The sequence below is a fragment of the Bidens hawaiensis genome, unplaced genomic scaffold, assembly GCF_021521415.1.
Source record: "Bidens hawaiensis isolate Kalapana, Puna unplaced genomic scaffold, B.hawaiensis_p1.1 tig00004282_1, whole genome shotgun sequence".
In the NCBI taxonomy this organism is placed as follows: Eukaryota; Viridiplantae; Streptophyta; class Magnoliopsida; order Asterales; family Asteraceae; genus Bidens; species Bidens hawaiensis.
In genome coordinates, this window is record NW_027491257.1 from 532,563 (window position 1) to 548,720 (window position 16,158).

The window sequence follows — 16,158 nt, forward strand, 5'->3', positions numbered from 1 at the left end:
AGGTGAGACATTCGTGTTTCTATACAACTCACATTTGCGTGAGAGAATTAGTTTTTTAATATTGTCATGATGATTTTTAAACTTATTAAACTCATGACAGATAGTCCAAAATGCTTTCAAAATATTTTAAAAGATTTTTATTACATTACGTTAACTCAAACTCACACCAACTTGACCAATCTAACGGTCTCTTTTTCGACCATAAAAAGCCAAACGACTTTATGTCCCCTATAGTATTCTCAATATTGACCTCTGCAGCTCCTAAATCCTCCAACAAGCAATTATCACAATTCCATAAAACCCCTCCTTCTTGACCGCTCTGAGCTTGACGGATTTATGAAGATCTAAAACGTCTCTCGCCGAGAAGCCAAAAATATGACAGACTTTACACCAACGACTAACATGATTCCATACTATCGCTGCCACCATACACCTGATAGTAATATAATCAGGCGATTCGTTTCCCAACTCACAAAGGGCACACAATTTATTCGTAACCGACACATTCCTTCTCTCTAACGCCACTTGAAACTTTTTTCCGCTGGTCGTTAAAAATAGTTTGTTCAAAAAAAGTGAGGCTGGCTAATAATTCCTTTATCCCCTACTTGTGACCTAGAGGTAAGAGGCTTGGGTTCTCTAATGGAGACTCAGGTTTGAATCCTCAATTGTGTCACTTTTGAGTGGATATTGACAATGAAAGATTTGAACTAGGTCTTGTGCAAAGGTTGTCAGTTCGAACCTTGATCCCACCCGGGTTTTCATCCCACCGTGTGTTAAGTGGTGGCACAACGATTGTTAAGTGGCCGTCGACGGTATGGTTTCTAGGGGGAGCGCCCAATCCAAACTCTGAAGCCAGCGTGAGCCGAGTTAAGACAACATAGTCTGGCCAGAGTGGAGCATTGAAGCTCTCCAAATTTAAAAAGTGCGGTAACTTAAATACCAGAAAATCGGCGTTTAAAAACGGGGGTAAATGCTGATAAGTCCTTTGATTGGCGACCACACATATGCAAATAGGTAATTTGATTTTCTTTCTTTGATTGGCTTGCATCCAATGTCCTGAAACACATAACAACGCTTCAAGTACCAATGTTCATTCATTTATTTATCTAAATAAAACTAATTAATATATACTAATAGCTAACTTTTACCCAACCATCACAAACCATCTCCAGAGGTGGGAGGAAAGCCACCAATCACACAAAGAAAAATTACATTAACTCAAACTTACACCAACTTGGCCAATCTAACGGTCTCTTTTTCGACTTATATTTGCACCATAAAAAGCCAAATGATTTTATATCCCCAATAATCTCCTCAATCTTGACCTCTTTACCTTCGAATGCCTTCTCATTCATCGCCTTCCAAATCCTCCAACAAGCAATTATCACAATTCTAGGAAACCCCTCTTTCTCGACCGCTCCGAGCTTGATGGATTTATGAAGATCTAAAACGTCTCTCACCAATAAGCCAAAAATATGACAGACTTTACACCAACGACTGACGTGATTCCATACTCGCTGCCACCATACACCCGATAGTAATATAATCAGGTGATTCGTTTTCCAACTCACAAAGAGCACACAATTCCATTCGTAACCAACACATTCCTTCTCTCTAACGCCACCCGAGTTAAACTTTTTTCCGTTGGTTGTTAAAAATGTTTGTTTAAAAAAAGTGAGGTTGGCTAACAATTCCTTTATCCCCTACTTGTGATCTAGTGGTAAGAAGCTTGATGTTTTTCAGTGGAGACTCAAGTTCGAATCTCATTTGTGTTACTTTTGGGTGGATATTGGCAATGAAATATTTGAACTAGACCTTGTGCAAAGGTTGTCAGTTCGAACCCTAAGCCCACGTGGGTTTTGTCCCACCGTGTATTACAATAGAGAGTTATGCTCTTGTGGATCTTTATAAAACTTTATGCATTACAAGTTATTAAAAAATCAAATACGAGTAAAATTAATTATAATAATTTAATCTTAAAGAAAACAATTAATAGGGCAAACATGTCGTGAAAGATGTGCTAGAGACTAACATGCTGTGAAAGATGTGCGTTGATGCCTAACACGTCGTTAAAGACGAGTTTATATGAAACATTTCTAAAAACTTTTATTTATGAGGATAAAATTGGAATCTCTCGAAATTTCCACAAATTTGAAGTTCCACCACTCCTCCCAAGTTAAGCCCAACTGTCTCGACCTGCTATGGATCCAAAGGAAGCTCAAGGCTTTAGTTAGTTTAAGTGTTTAACCCACCACTTTGTGAGGCCTTTGTAACTCTTATATGGATCAGAACAAACTTGTGTAACTCTAGAATGTCGCGCATCAAGAATCGTACACCACATTATTATCTCCCCCCCCCAAACCGATTGTGCGAATCTACATGAGACGAAAAAGTGTTCCACCGACTCCTCGTAATCTCCACAAAAAGAACACCAAACACGAACTTTCCCATGTATGAAAACTTGAATTCCGGTTTGGCCCGATGGTTTTGGTTTGAGTAGATTGTTAGAACTTAATAGAAAAAAAAAGGTCTTGATGTGAAATTGACTTGATAATGAAGAAAAGTTAGGTTTAAAAAAATCTAAGGTTTTTATTTATCTATAAAATATTAAAAGTTGGGCTATTTTAATCAAGCGAGCCAACCTTGGCTCGTTTAGAAGCTGAGCTAGCTCGGGAGCTCTTGTACGACCAGACCAAGTTCGATCGAGTTTCAAGTTACGAGCTATTTAGACAGCCATATGCATGAAGTCCCGTGAATTTATGAATTTTCCAAACTAATAATTCCTTTGATTGGCCACCACACAAATGCAAATAGCCAAACAGGTGATTTGATTTGATTTGATTTGATTTTCTTTCTTGGCTTGCTTCCCAAGGCTAAATCCCACCTATAATTAATTACACTCTTATTTATTTTCTCTATTGAAACCAAACATAAACAATACCATTCATTTCTTTCCTTTGATTCGTCCAATCCAACTTTTGCTCGCTGATTTCATTCATTTCATATTCATATTCATATATTCAGATCCGATCAGGTTCCATTTTCATTTCCTTCCTTATTCCCAAATAATCAAATTAGGGTTTTCAATTTCCAATTAGCCTCATCTAATCCCACCAATACCTAACTGCAGGCGGCTTGATATGAGCTCCAGAAGAGATAATAATAATAATAATAATAACAACAGCAATCGACCAAGGTTTCCTCGCCGTCAAGAATGGATCCCCAGAGGATCATCATCAAACCCTAATCCAAACCCAGATGCCAATAATAATAATAATAATAATAATAACAATAACAATAATTCTAATAATAATACTATTGGGGTTGATGTTGGGGTTCAAAGGAGGCACCATAATAATAATAATCGGGAGAGACGAAAGCAAGAAACGAATAGGGGGGTTTCGGGTTCGGGTTCGGGTCCGGGTTCGGTATCGAAACCGCAGCTTGTTCAGGAGATTCAGGACAAGTTAATGAAGGGGACGATTGAGTGTATGATATGTTACGATATGGTGAAGCGATCCGCTTCGATTTGGTCTTGTTCGAGTTGCTTTTCGATATTTCATTTGCATTGTATCAAGAAATGGGCGCGGGCGCCGACTTCGATCGATTTATCGGCCGAAAAGAACCAAGGGTTTAATTGGCGGTGCCCCGGGTGCCAATCGGTCCAGCTGATGTCGTCGAAGGAGATTCGGTACTTGTGTTTTTGTGGGGAAAGGCTCGATCCGCCTTCGGACCCGTATCTTACGCCGCATTCGTGTGGGGAGCCGTGTGGGAGGCCGCTCGAGAGGGAAATTGTGAATAATTCGAATTCGGGGGATTTGAGGGATGATCTTTGTCCGCATAAATGCGTGCTGCAATGCCACCCGGGACCTTGCCCGCCGTGTAAGGCGTTTGCCCCACCGAGGATTTGCCCGTGTGGGAAGGAAGTGATTACGATTAGATGCTCGGATCAGAAATCGGTTTTGCTTTCGACGTGTGGGCAGCGGTGTGGGAAACCGCTTAAGTGTCTTCGACATTATTGTGATAAGATATGTCATGTGGGTGTTTGTGATTCGTGTGAGATTCGTATCGACGCTTCTTGTTTTTGCAGGAAAAAGACTGAACAGGTTGTGTGTGGCGAGATGTCGGTGAAAGGGGTCGTAAATGTGGATAAAGATGGGATCTTTTCGTGCGGGTTGTGTTGTGAAAAGCCGCTTGCGTGTGGAAACCATGTCTGCGAACAAACGTGTCATCCCGGTGTCTGTCAGGACTGCGATTTGTTACCAGGAAAGATCACGTCTTGCTACTGCGGGAAATCGTCTTTACAAGAGGAGCGGCGGACTTGTTTGGATTCAATACCGACCTGTGCACAGACGTGTGGGAAAACGCTCCCATGTGGGTTACACGGCTGCAAGGAAACGTGCCATCCGGGACCCTGCGCGCCGTGTCGAGTGATGGTTACTCAAAAATGCCGGTGCGGGTCGACCTCTCGGTCTGTCGAATGTTTCAACACCACGACACTAGGTATACACACGTTTACTTGTGATAAACCTTGTGGGCGTAAGAAGAGCTGCGGGCGACACCGTTGCAGTGACAAATGCTGCCCGCTCTCAAGCGCAAACAGCGTTGCTGTCTCGCACGGTTTAGACCCGCACTTGTGTTCCAAACCGTGCGAGAAGAAGCTGAGATGCGGGCAGCATGACTGTGGATTGTTATGTCACAGTGGTCACTGCCCGCCTTGCCCGGAGAGAATATTCACCGACCTGACGTGTGCGTGTGGACGATCTTCGATCCCACCGCCGTTACCTTGCGGTACACCGCCTCCTTCGTGTCAGTACCCGTGCTCGGTTCCTCAACCGTGCGGTCACGTGTCGTCCCACAGCTGTCACTTTGGGGATTGTCCGCCTTGTTCGGTTCCTATACCGAAAGAATGCATTGGTGGACATGTTGTGCTTAGAAACATACCGTGTGGTTCGAAAGATATTAGGTGTAATAAACTTTGTGGGAAAACGAGGCAGTGTGGAATGCACGCATGTTTGAGGACGTGCCACCCGGCTCCGTGTGATTCCGGGTTCGCTTCGGTTAAGGCTTCGTGTGGTCAGACGTGTGGTGCACCGCGTAGGGACTGTAGGCACACGTGCACGTCTCTTTGTCACCCGTTTGGTGCGTGTCCGGATGTAAGGTGTGAGTTTCCGGTCACGATAGCTTGTGGTTGCGGTAGGATAACCGCAACTGTTCCGTGTGACGCTGGCGGCAACGCCAGCGGTTACAGTGCTGACTCTGTTTTAGAAGCTTCCGCGATTCAGAAGCTACCGGTGCCGCTTCAACCGGCTGAAGCGAACGGGAAAAAGATCCCGCTTGGACAGAGGAAGCTCATGTGTGACGACGAATGTGCGAAAACCGAGCGTAAGAAGGTTCTCGCAGATGCTTTTGGTGTGACAAACAGCTTAGAAGCGCTTCATTTTGGTGAGAATCCCGCGGTTTCGGATGTGTTGGGTGACTTATTCAGACGCGATTCGAAGTGGGTGTTGGCGGTTGAAGAAAGATGCAAGATGTTTGTTACGGGGGGTGGCGGTAGGGGTCGGGGTGGGGTGAAGGTACACGTGTTTTGTCCTATGTTAAAAGAGAAACGAGACGCGGTTAGAGTGATCGCTGAAAGGTGGAAGCTTTCCATAAGCGCTGCTGGTTGGGAACCGAAGCGGTTTACTGTGGTTCATGTGACGCCAAAGTCCAAGGCGCCAAGTCGGGTGATTGGAGCGAAAGGGTTGCATCCGCATCCGCCTAGTTTCGATCCTTTGGTAGATATGGACCCGAGGCTGGTGGTGGCTTTGTTCGATCTGCCAAGTGATGCGGACGTGAGTGCTTTGGTGTTGAGGTTCGGCGGCGAGTGTGAGCTCGTGTGGTTGAATGACAAGAATGCGTTGGCGGTGTTTAGTGATCCGGCTAGAGCTGCGACTGCCATGAGGCGGTTGGATCACGGGTCTGTTTATTACGGAGCTGCTGCTGTAAACACTGGCACAACAACGTCGTCGTCGTCGAACTTGTCTGGCAACGTTTGGGCTGCGTCAGCTGCAAATCCATGGAAGAAAGCTGTCGTGCAGGAGAGTTCTTGGAGCGGTGGGGCCGACTCAGAAACTACCGCACCATTGTCGTCGTCGTCATCACCGTGGATGGCAAACGAAGGTTCGGTTGTTACTACTGTAGCTGCAAACAGATGGAGTGTTCTGGAGTCGGATCATGAATCGGGCCCGTCTGCAACATCTGCAACAAGTTCGGATGCAGCAAAACAGGATGATATTGTGGAGGACTGGGAAAAGGCTTACGAGTAAATTTACGGTTAATGGTTACTTAATGCTGCCAGATTTAGTTTTATTAAAATGTTTGTTTTTTTAGTATGTGTTTTTCATTTCTTAATGGTCTGCGATTTTGGGAATGTTATAAAAACCCTTAGTTACTTTGAACTTGTTATTGTATGATGATGTTGAAGGCAGTTTTATTCAACATTTTATTAATATGATATATGATTTTGAATGAATTGATTTTGTTGTTGGTTGAAGTGAGTGTTAATTATTAAACCGATGAACCGTTGCTGCAGAAGTAATATCATGTCGTTTACGACAGGTGACTTGCTTACAAAAACTAGTAAACGGTTTAGCCATGGCGAAACGCCGAAACCTGTTTGGCTTTCTCTGCAGTCTTTCGTCGGGCTGAAAAGAAAGTTGAGCGAATCTGCCTACCGAACGAAGGATGTTTATATCAATAAGTTTTACAAGAAGCATCCTGAATCATTGCATAAAGATCCTAAGACATAAGTTAGATTCGTACACCACTAAAATGTCGTATGAATAACGGTGTATAAAATAATTTTAACAAAGGCTCGAATCCATCTTTAGTTTTTTGTCTTTTCGTCGTTTTTGAAGGCTTCATGTATAACATAAGATCTGTTTTACATGATTTTATTCGATATAGGATATTGAGAGTCTTGTAAATTTCTAAGAACGAACTTTCATAGTATCATAGTTGATTTTACTAAGCGATAGCATTTTTGAGATTTTTAATTGTATACCGGATTAAAAACCCTTATTTATTAATAAGAGATTATTATTTTATGGAATGTGATCACAAAAGATTCAGTAGCTTATACTCATGAATCATGATTGAAATCAAATGGTAATCATAACATTCACTTGAATTGTTCAAACCGTCAGCCCGATAATCCGACTCGAATCTATGGTATTATCACCGACTCTTATAATACCTATACTCTCCAACCTAAAAGAGCGCAAGTTCTATCCCAAAGTAACATACTGTTGGGGAATTATGTAGAAAAAACGGGTATTTTGGATTTCTGAGAGTCATGGTCACACTTTCAGAATAAAACTATTTGTGGTTCTCATTAGTGTGTTTAACGTCCATAACACTCAGCCTTAGTGAATGCATCTGCTACATGAAGATTGGTCGAAACAAATTTTAAGACACATGCGAAACCAAAATAAAAGAAATATACGAGAGAAATTGTGTGTTACTGTTACGTTTACATGAAAATTGTTACTTTTGTGAACGAAAGTGAAGGTTATAAAAATTATTAATTTATAACTTATTAATAACATAGTTAAAAATATTGAAATTTATGGTCAAGTTATTCTACAAATGAGGATAAAAATGAGAAGAATGAAAAATATTTGTAGTCACACAAAAAACCCCTAAAAAAATTAATAAAAAAGCCATAACTCAAAATTTAATAAAAACACGAAAAAAGTAAATGCACAAAAATGTTTTTACCGTCTTTCTCATTAAAAAAAATCAATGTTGAGTGAAAAACATAATTATGTCTTTTTGTTTATCACTGTGTTTCTGTATTTATTTTCGTCACTGATTGTATCTTTTTTTTGCTTGACATTGTGTCTTATTTTCTTGATATTGTGTTATATTATTCAACATTGTGTTATATTTTGTGATCTATTGTGTCTTTTTTTAGTTATATAATTGTGTCTTTTGTTCATTTTCGCATTGTGTCTTTGATCTCGGTATTGTGTCTTTTCGTTTTTTTTAACGGGAATGATGAGGATAAACATTTTTGTTTTTTAAATTTCTTCATTTTTTATTTATATTTTAAGTTATGATTTTTTTATTATTTTTATAAAATTTATTTTTAAAGAGTTTTTTTTTTTTTTTTTTGAATCAAAAATCCTTCTCACACTTCTTATTTTGTCTCACTTTGTATTTTAACTTTACTCTTGAAATTTAAGTTTTCTTTAAAATAAATATTAAAGAAATGTGTCTAATAACTAGACTAGAAAACCATATACACTAGAATACTCAACTTCATTAAAGTTTCAATTAGACTATGACCTATAATATTATTTAAAATTGTAATAGACTAAAAAACAACATTCTTCCATATTTTATTTCAAGGATGTCAATTCATAAAACCCAGTCTTGTTGGAAGAAAGACCGACTTAAGTCGACGTTGACTTTATGAACCAACAAATTTGTAATTAATGACGAGAATTGGGTGAGCTTATTCTAAAAAGACAATAGTAAAAGGGTGGACTCTTAGAATGGTGTGTTTTATTTAATTATCGTGTTTTGTATTTAAAAGAGTATCATGGTCTTTTGTTTGAGACTTAAATTTGGTAATACCTAAATGCAACATTTAAATTTGATAATCTGCTTAAACTAGTAAATTACCCGGCATCAGATATACCCGTCACGTTACTCTAAATCTTAAGACACAAGCTTTAAAACAAATAAAATATTTAAAACGACGTTTATTTGGCCGTTAAAACCCAAACGTTGGTAGATCTGAGCATTGTCGGTACCCGACGTTGTGGCGGTGAGTTGGCACGAATTTGGACAGTTTGAGTTACGCTTGTTAGGTGCTATATAAACATTGCATGGGACTCTCCCTCCAACCTTTTCTTCAGCCCATTCAGCAAGCTCTGATTCGCGCGTTCCACTTGGCCATTCCCTTGAGGGTGGTATACTGAAGTGAAGACCTGGTTGATGCGCAATTCCTTGAGCCAACTGGATATCTTCCTGTCAGTGAATTGTTTGCCATTGTCGCTCACGATTTCCATGGGCAGGCCAAAACGGCATACGATGTGGCTCCAAATAAATTGCTTCATTGCCTCGGCTGTGATTTTTGCCAGTGGCTTGGCTTCAACCCAATTTGTGAAATAGTCTACTGCCACTACCAAAAACTTTACTCGCCCTGGCGCTTGCGGCAAGGGACCCACAATATCGATTGCCCACTTGTGGAAAGGTCATGCAGAGGTCACCGGAATCAAGTTGTTCTTTGGTCGCATGGTATTTGGCGCATGGCTCTGACACGCTTTGCATTTTTGGATCTCTTTTAACGTGTCCAAGTACATGCCTGGCTAATAGTAACCTGCGTTCATTGCCTTGGCGACCACCATGCGCGGGCCAGCATGTATTCCGCAGATTCCTTCATGTATCTCTCTGATCACATAGCTTGCTTCCTCAGCGTCTAGGCATTTCATGAGTGGTCCAAGATAAGAGCGTCGATATAACGTACCATCGAGCAGTTCGTAGTTCTGCGACTTGTGTCTTATCTTCCTCGCCTGTGCGCGATCGTCTGGTACCTTTCCCTCATTCAAGAATTCCATTATTGGAGTTATCCATGATGAAGGTGTTGTATGAATTACAAGAACAGACTTCGCTCCCACTGACGGGTTGCTCATTACTTCCACCCTGACATCTTTGCCAAAATGATCAAAGCTGGTTGATGCCATTTTGCTTAGCGCGTCGGCGGACTTATTTTCACTGCGCGGAATGTGTATGATTCTGAAAAAGTCAAATTGTTCGGTGAGTTTCTTCGTTTGCTCTAGATACAGAGGCATGGTGTTCTCCTTGGCATCATAAAGGCCATTGACTTGTGCTACTACCAGGTATGAATCTACATGAGCCTCTAGCTTTTTAACTCCGAACTTGTGCGCGATGCGCAAACCAGCCAGCAGGGCTTCATACTCAGCTTCATTGTTGGTGCTCTTGAAATCCAACCTGATTGCGTAGGTATACTCATGATTTTCTGGATCCACCAGTTTGAGGCCTGCGCCGGACCCTTCGTTGTTTGAAGCTCCATCAGTGAATAATCTCCAAACGTTTTCTTCATTATTGGCTTGCGGAGGGTCTACTTCGCGCTGAGCCTCTTCGACTTTTCCTTCAGGGATTTCTGCGATGAAATCAGCTAAGACTTGTCCCTTGATTGCTGGACGAGGCTTATAGGTGATCGTTTACTCCCCTAATTCCAGCGCCCATTTTGTCAGCCTTCCTGAGAGCGCGGGACGCCGCAAGACTTGCTGGATGTTGTAACCAGTCAGGACTTCAATAAGATGACCATTGAAATATCTGTGAAGCTTGCGCGACGCATGCGTTAGTGATAAAACTAACTTTTCTATGATGGTGTAGCGCGTCTCCGGATCTGTCAGCACCCGACTTACATATTAAATTGGTGTTTGGATTCCCTTGCGATCCACCAACAATACTGCGCCAATGGCGCGTTCTCCTGCTGACAGGTATAACGTTAAAGTTTCACCAGGTAGTGGAGCTGTGAGCGCAGGCAGATTTATCAGACATTCTTTTATCTCACTGAAAGCTTGCTCGGCCTCAGGCGTCCACTTGAATTGGCTTTTCTTTAAGCAATTTCTCAATGTGTTAATGAATGGGGTAGATTTGCTTGCATGGTTTGCTAGGAACCTGTTAATTGATACCAATCTACCATTCAACTTTTGAACTTCCTTCATGGTGGATGGTGAGGGCATGCTGAGGATAGCCTCCACCTTCTCTGGGTTCACCCTGAAACCATCCTTGGTGACCATTACGCCGAGAAATTTCCCTTCTTCCACGCCGAATGTGCATTTGCTCGGGTTGAGCTTCATGTTTACTTCCTTTAGGCGCCGAAGGGTTTCTTCGATGTCTTTGAGCATTTGTTTTTCCTCCCTGCTTTTAATCACCAAATCATCCACGTAGAATTCTAAGTTTTTCCCAATTTGCTCGTTGAAAATTGCATCCATGAGTCTTTGGTAAGTGCCTCCTGCATTCTTCAAACCGAAGGGCATTTTTGTGTAACAGAAAACACCCTCGTCAGTTCTGAAAGCAGTCTTGTCTTCATCCTGCGGTGCCATTTGAATTTGGTGATAGCCCTTATAGGCATCCAGGAAACATTTGAGCTTAAATGGCGCCACAGAGTCCACCTTCGCGTCAATGTTTGGGAGGGGGTAACAATCTTTTGGACACGCTTTGTTGAGGTCTTTGAAATCAATGCACATTCTCCATGACCCATTGCTCTTCTTTACCATCACAGGATTGGCTACCCATGTTTGGTATCGTATTGGGCGAATGATATTCGCGCGCAGTAGATCTTCTACTTTCTCATTCATGGCCTTTGCCTTCTCGTCTCCCATGACTCTTTTCTTTTGAGCAATTGGCTCTACAGACTTGAATGTGTTGAGAGAGTGCTGCGCCAGGTCTCGCGGAACCCCAGTCATATCATAATGTTGCCACGCGAAGACTGACGTATAAGTTGTGAGCAATCTTTTCATTCTCACCCTTGTGTCATCTGATATCGTAGCTCCGATTGTGATTGTTTGTTCTGGGAATTTTGGGTTGAGAATCCATTCCTCTGGCGCGTTGTTTGCCACTGGAAGCTTCATTCTCCCTTCTCGAGGTATACTTGTTATTGCGCATAAATGATCTCGATACACAAATGTTACTCCTGTTGGTGTTGGGAACCCCAACGCGCCATGTGCTGGTGACGGTATGGCGTTGAATTGGGCAATCGTTCCTCTACCCAAGATCATACTATGGCATGAAGTGGTGGGCAAGACCAGAAAGTTGACAATTTCAGCTCGCTTGTGCTTCTCATCCCCCATAGTTAGTTCGAATTGTATCTGACCTAGGGGGTGAATAATTTCGTTTGAGACACCTGAGATTGGTGCACTCACAACTTCGAGCCTTGCTTGGTCGTCTGGATCCAACTTCCCGAAACATTGATCATACATGATGTCTGACTCACTACCGGTGTCCACCGGGACTCTTGACACCTCATAATGAGCGATGTGTGCAGTGATGACTAGAGGACTGCTGATAGACGGGCCTCCTCTGATTCTTGGAAAGATTACTTGTTGCTTGCGCCAATCCCCTTGGATTTGCGCGCTTCTCTTCCTCGATCTTTGCCCTTGCATTCCTCCTTCAGCTACACAGATTCTTTTGAATTTTTTACTGGCTGAGGCTCCGTCTGGTTGTTCGTTCTCTGGTCTTGGGTTTTTTACTAGGTGAGCCAACTTGCCTGATTTCACATCTTTTTCGATCGCATCCTTCAAATGGTGGCATGCATCGGTGTTGTGTCCTGTGGATTTGTGAAACTCACAATATTTGCCATTGTTTGGTGGTCCCTTATGGAGTAATGGCCTGGGGCTTTTAAACTGGACATTCTCTGCGCTTAACACTTGCGAAGGCGTTTTGGTGAGGGGAGTCCATATTCTTGGTAGAGGTCTATTAGGCTCTCTGCCGCCTTCCTTCTTGTCACCCTCTCCGCGATTAAGAATGTCTTTTTGGGGCTGGGGTGAATTTTGTTGCGCTTGCTTTTCTGCGGGAGAATAATTGGTTTGTTGCAACCTGGACCATACGGAGTTTTGTTTGCCCCTCCTTTCATTGTTGCGTGGTGCTTCTGTTTGATGCCCTCTATCTCTTGCTCTGTCTTGGGCAATTTGTTTTTCATTTCGCGCGAAGACTCGCGATGCTTCCATAAGCTTAGCCCAAGTGGTTGGCATGCCTTCTCTGCTCACGAGAGCTCTGCGGAGTTGATCACTGCGCGCACCTTGTATAAAGAACGCGCAAGAGTTGTTCAGTGATGCCTCCAATTGCAAGAGATTCCTGATTGAAACGAGTTATGTAGTCCTCAATGGTTTCATCATTCCTGCGCACGCAGTGCATGATGTCATCGGGGTCGCGCGTGTGTCTGCGCTGCTGTACAAAGTGAGCCTGGAACTTTTCCAATAGCTCTTCGAACCCATCGATTTGTCCTGTCGGCAAGCTTTCGAACCAGACACGCGCTGCGCTCGTGAGGCAGCGAGCAAACATGTGACACCATGTTGGCATCGTCCAGCTTTCTAGGTTTCCAGTGTTGTAAAAACCTTGTAAGAAATCATCTGGATCTGTTGTACCATCGTACTTGCCTAAACCACTTGGCATCTTGGTTTTGTGTTGAATGGGAGCCTTCGCAATGCGCTCAGTGAATTTTGAATGTTTTACCAAGATGGTTGGCCTATATGGTGTGGTTACGTCCACTTGCTCTTTCGCTTGTGGGTTGTATGGTGTGTATAGATCCATATCAGCTTTGGCTCCAGGTGCTATGTTCATGTGTGCACGAAGCTGTGAACCTCCTGCATGAGTATCTCGCGTCTTCCTCATGCTGTGCACCTCTTCCTCATCACTAATATCAGCGTGTTCGGTGTGAACAGAATGACCGTCTTCCGGCGCGCGCGCCTTTTTTGTTGTTCCCTGAATGGTTTGTTTATCAAATGCGAGCCTTTGTGTTAAGTCGGCTAACTTTTTGTGTTTTACCAGCTCATTGTATTTGTCCATTAAACGCCGTTGTTCGTTTATGAGCCATTCTTTAGGGTCATTGGTTTCAACTTCCGGACCCATTGGTCCTTTTTGTTTTGTACCAGTCAGATTTTGGAACGTGAGATCGTCTGGGGGAGTTTCAGTTTGGCTATGAGGTGTTGTGTTGAAGGGATGGTTACTGGTGGTGCGCGCAGTGTCACGCGGCACCCTCAGAACCTGATGTCCCTCATTAACATCCTCAAGCTCATTATCCTCCAGAACTTGATCATTGTTTCGAACACCGGAAACCATGGTGAAGATTTTCAGAGAGAAAACTGATGAAATAGTAGTTTTGTTGCCGTTGTAACAGGTGATGGCGCCAATGAAGAAACGTGTATCGACTTACTTGTATTCGATCTACGTTCCTCGGGTATGAGTGTGCTATATCACCGATGGTTTTCCGAGATACGAGTTCTTCCACCTACAAAACGAACAACACCGTGAGCTTACCCCTCAGAAAGGGACAGAGGGGTCCTCTTTGGGGTAACCCTCCGGTGTGAGAATAAGATATTGCAGGAGAAGATAAGAATGTGAAAATGAGTAAAGGATTCAGAATGTATTTCTTGCTTGACCCCAACTGTGGAGGTGGTGTGGTATTTATAATATTAGGATTTCCAATGATTGGGCTCAGACCCAATTAGGGCCTTTTTGGCCTCCTCCTATTGCTTCGCGCCACGTGTACTTAGGACACCTGGTGCTTTTTCATTGATTATTCTCTGACCAAGGTATTTTACCTGACCCATGTGCCATCACGTGGTGGCACATGGGTTTTGCTGAGTTGTCCACCCTTCATTGGCAGCTGTCAACATCAGCACATTCTTTATTCCTTAAAAGATACCTTCTGGAAGGTTGTCTGATGAGTACAATCATGGTTGTCCTTATCCTGATTTGGATTAGACTATTGTCTCATTTGTTGTGTTGTCCTTTATGCGCCTATCCCGGGGATGCGCAAGGTCTTCTCTTAATTCTCACGCGCAGATGTTTCATGCGCAGATGTGATATGCGTGAGCATGTGATATGCGTAAGCATATGTAATATGCGTGAGCATATGTGATGTGCGCCACGCGCAGATGTGATATGCGTGAGCATATGTGATGCGTGAGCATATGTGATATGCGTGGGCATATGTGATATGCGTGAGCATATGTGATATGCGCCACGCGCATAGGTTTTGGCTTTGTGTCTTCATGACATCTTGATTTCAAGCCTCTTGTCTATATCTTGTGGGTTGACCCGCTTCGCTCGATGTTAAGGCGGATGCATACCCCTTCAGTACCTTTTGCAAAGGACCGATTGAAAAGAATACCTTTTTGGTTAGGGTAGTTAAACATGGCCCCTCTCTTTAAAATCATTTTTGCATGATAAAAAACCCTTAAAAAGATACAACAATTGCTAAAAACTTAACACCATTTGAGTAATCCTTTAGTTTAGAGGTCATTAAATGAAAAACAAAATAAATAATTAAAAAGATTGCACATAATTAGTATCATTTTGTTAGAGGTGTGCATGGTTCGGTTTGGGTCTGTTTTGGGCTAAAAAACCAAACCAAAAATCAAAACTTCAGTTTTGGAATTTTTAAAAACCGTTCGCTTTCAATTTTTCGTTTTGGGTTACATTCGGTTTCAGTCTTTTAGGTTTTGTCATTTGAGCTTAAAACTTTTACTCTAAAGAAAACGGCCCGGCCCAAGATAATGAATTTGGGCCTAAACCAAACTGTAAGATCGGTTTCTACAAAAACATAAAACCAAACCGTTGGTTTTTGTTTTAATTTGGTTTTTTCGATTCTTTTAATTTTGGATCGGTTTTTTCGGTTCTTGCACACCCCTGCATTTTGTAGTTTAAGTTGCATTTTGTAGTTTAAGTAAAATCAATTCTATAGGGCCCATTTGGTTGCAATGTTCCAAAAACAACTTCAAGAAAGTCTTTCCTTTGGCTGCCTACCACACACACACTAAAACACACAAATGCACCATATAAAGACACACATAATGCATACATTAAAACATGGAATCATGGTGTAGTTTCAAAAAGTAAATCTCCATTATTCATAGCACTTCCCACTAAAACAGATGCCAACAAATTCCAACAGTTAACAACAGAACACCTTAAATTCTTGATTTCTTCAGCTTACATTTTCTTGAAATTTAAAGCATAAATTCAAGATTTTGATGATTGCAGAGAGAAGTTATAATATCTAAAAATTAAGAAAAAGCATGACAATATCTTTAAAAAACTAAAACAAAAGTGGGAAACTTTCTTGAAAATAACTTTTATCAGAACTTAAAAAAAAAAGAAAAAAAAGTGGGAAGTTAGCTATGAACTTTCTTGAAAACTAGGCATAAATTCAAGAATTGGACAAAAGATTTAAACTTTCTTGAAAATAACTTATTAACAAAACTGGGAAATTTAATTTAATGTTCTTGAATGAATTGTAGAAAATGCTCAAAAGTTATAAACAGTAAAATAAAAGATAAAACTTTCACCTCTCTAACATACTCTGATAAACAACCAAAAACACAAAAACAAGCCCGATATGGACGGTTTACGCTG

The 16,158-nt window shown here is 41.9% G+C and overlaps 1 pseudogene; it reads left to right on the forward strand.

Moving 5' to 3' along the window:
• Positions 1–3,140: 3,140 nt before the first annotated feature.
• LOC143625993 (NF-X1-type zinc finger protein NFXL1 pseudogene) lies at positions 3,141–6,308 on the forward strand (annotated as a pseudogene).
• Positions 6,309–16,158: the final 9,850 nt, after the last annotated feature.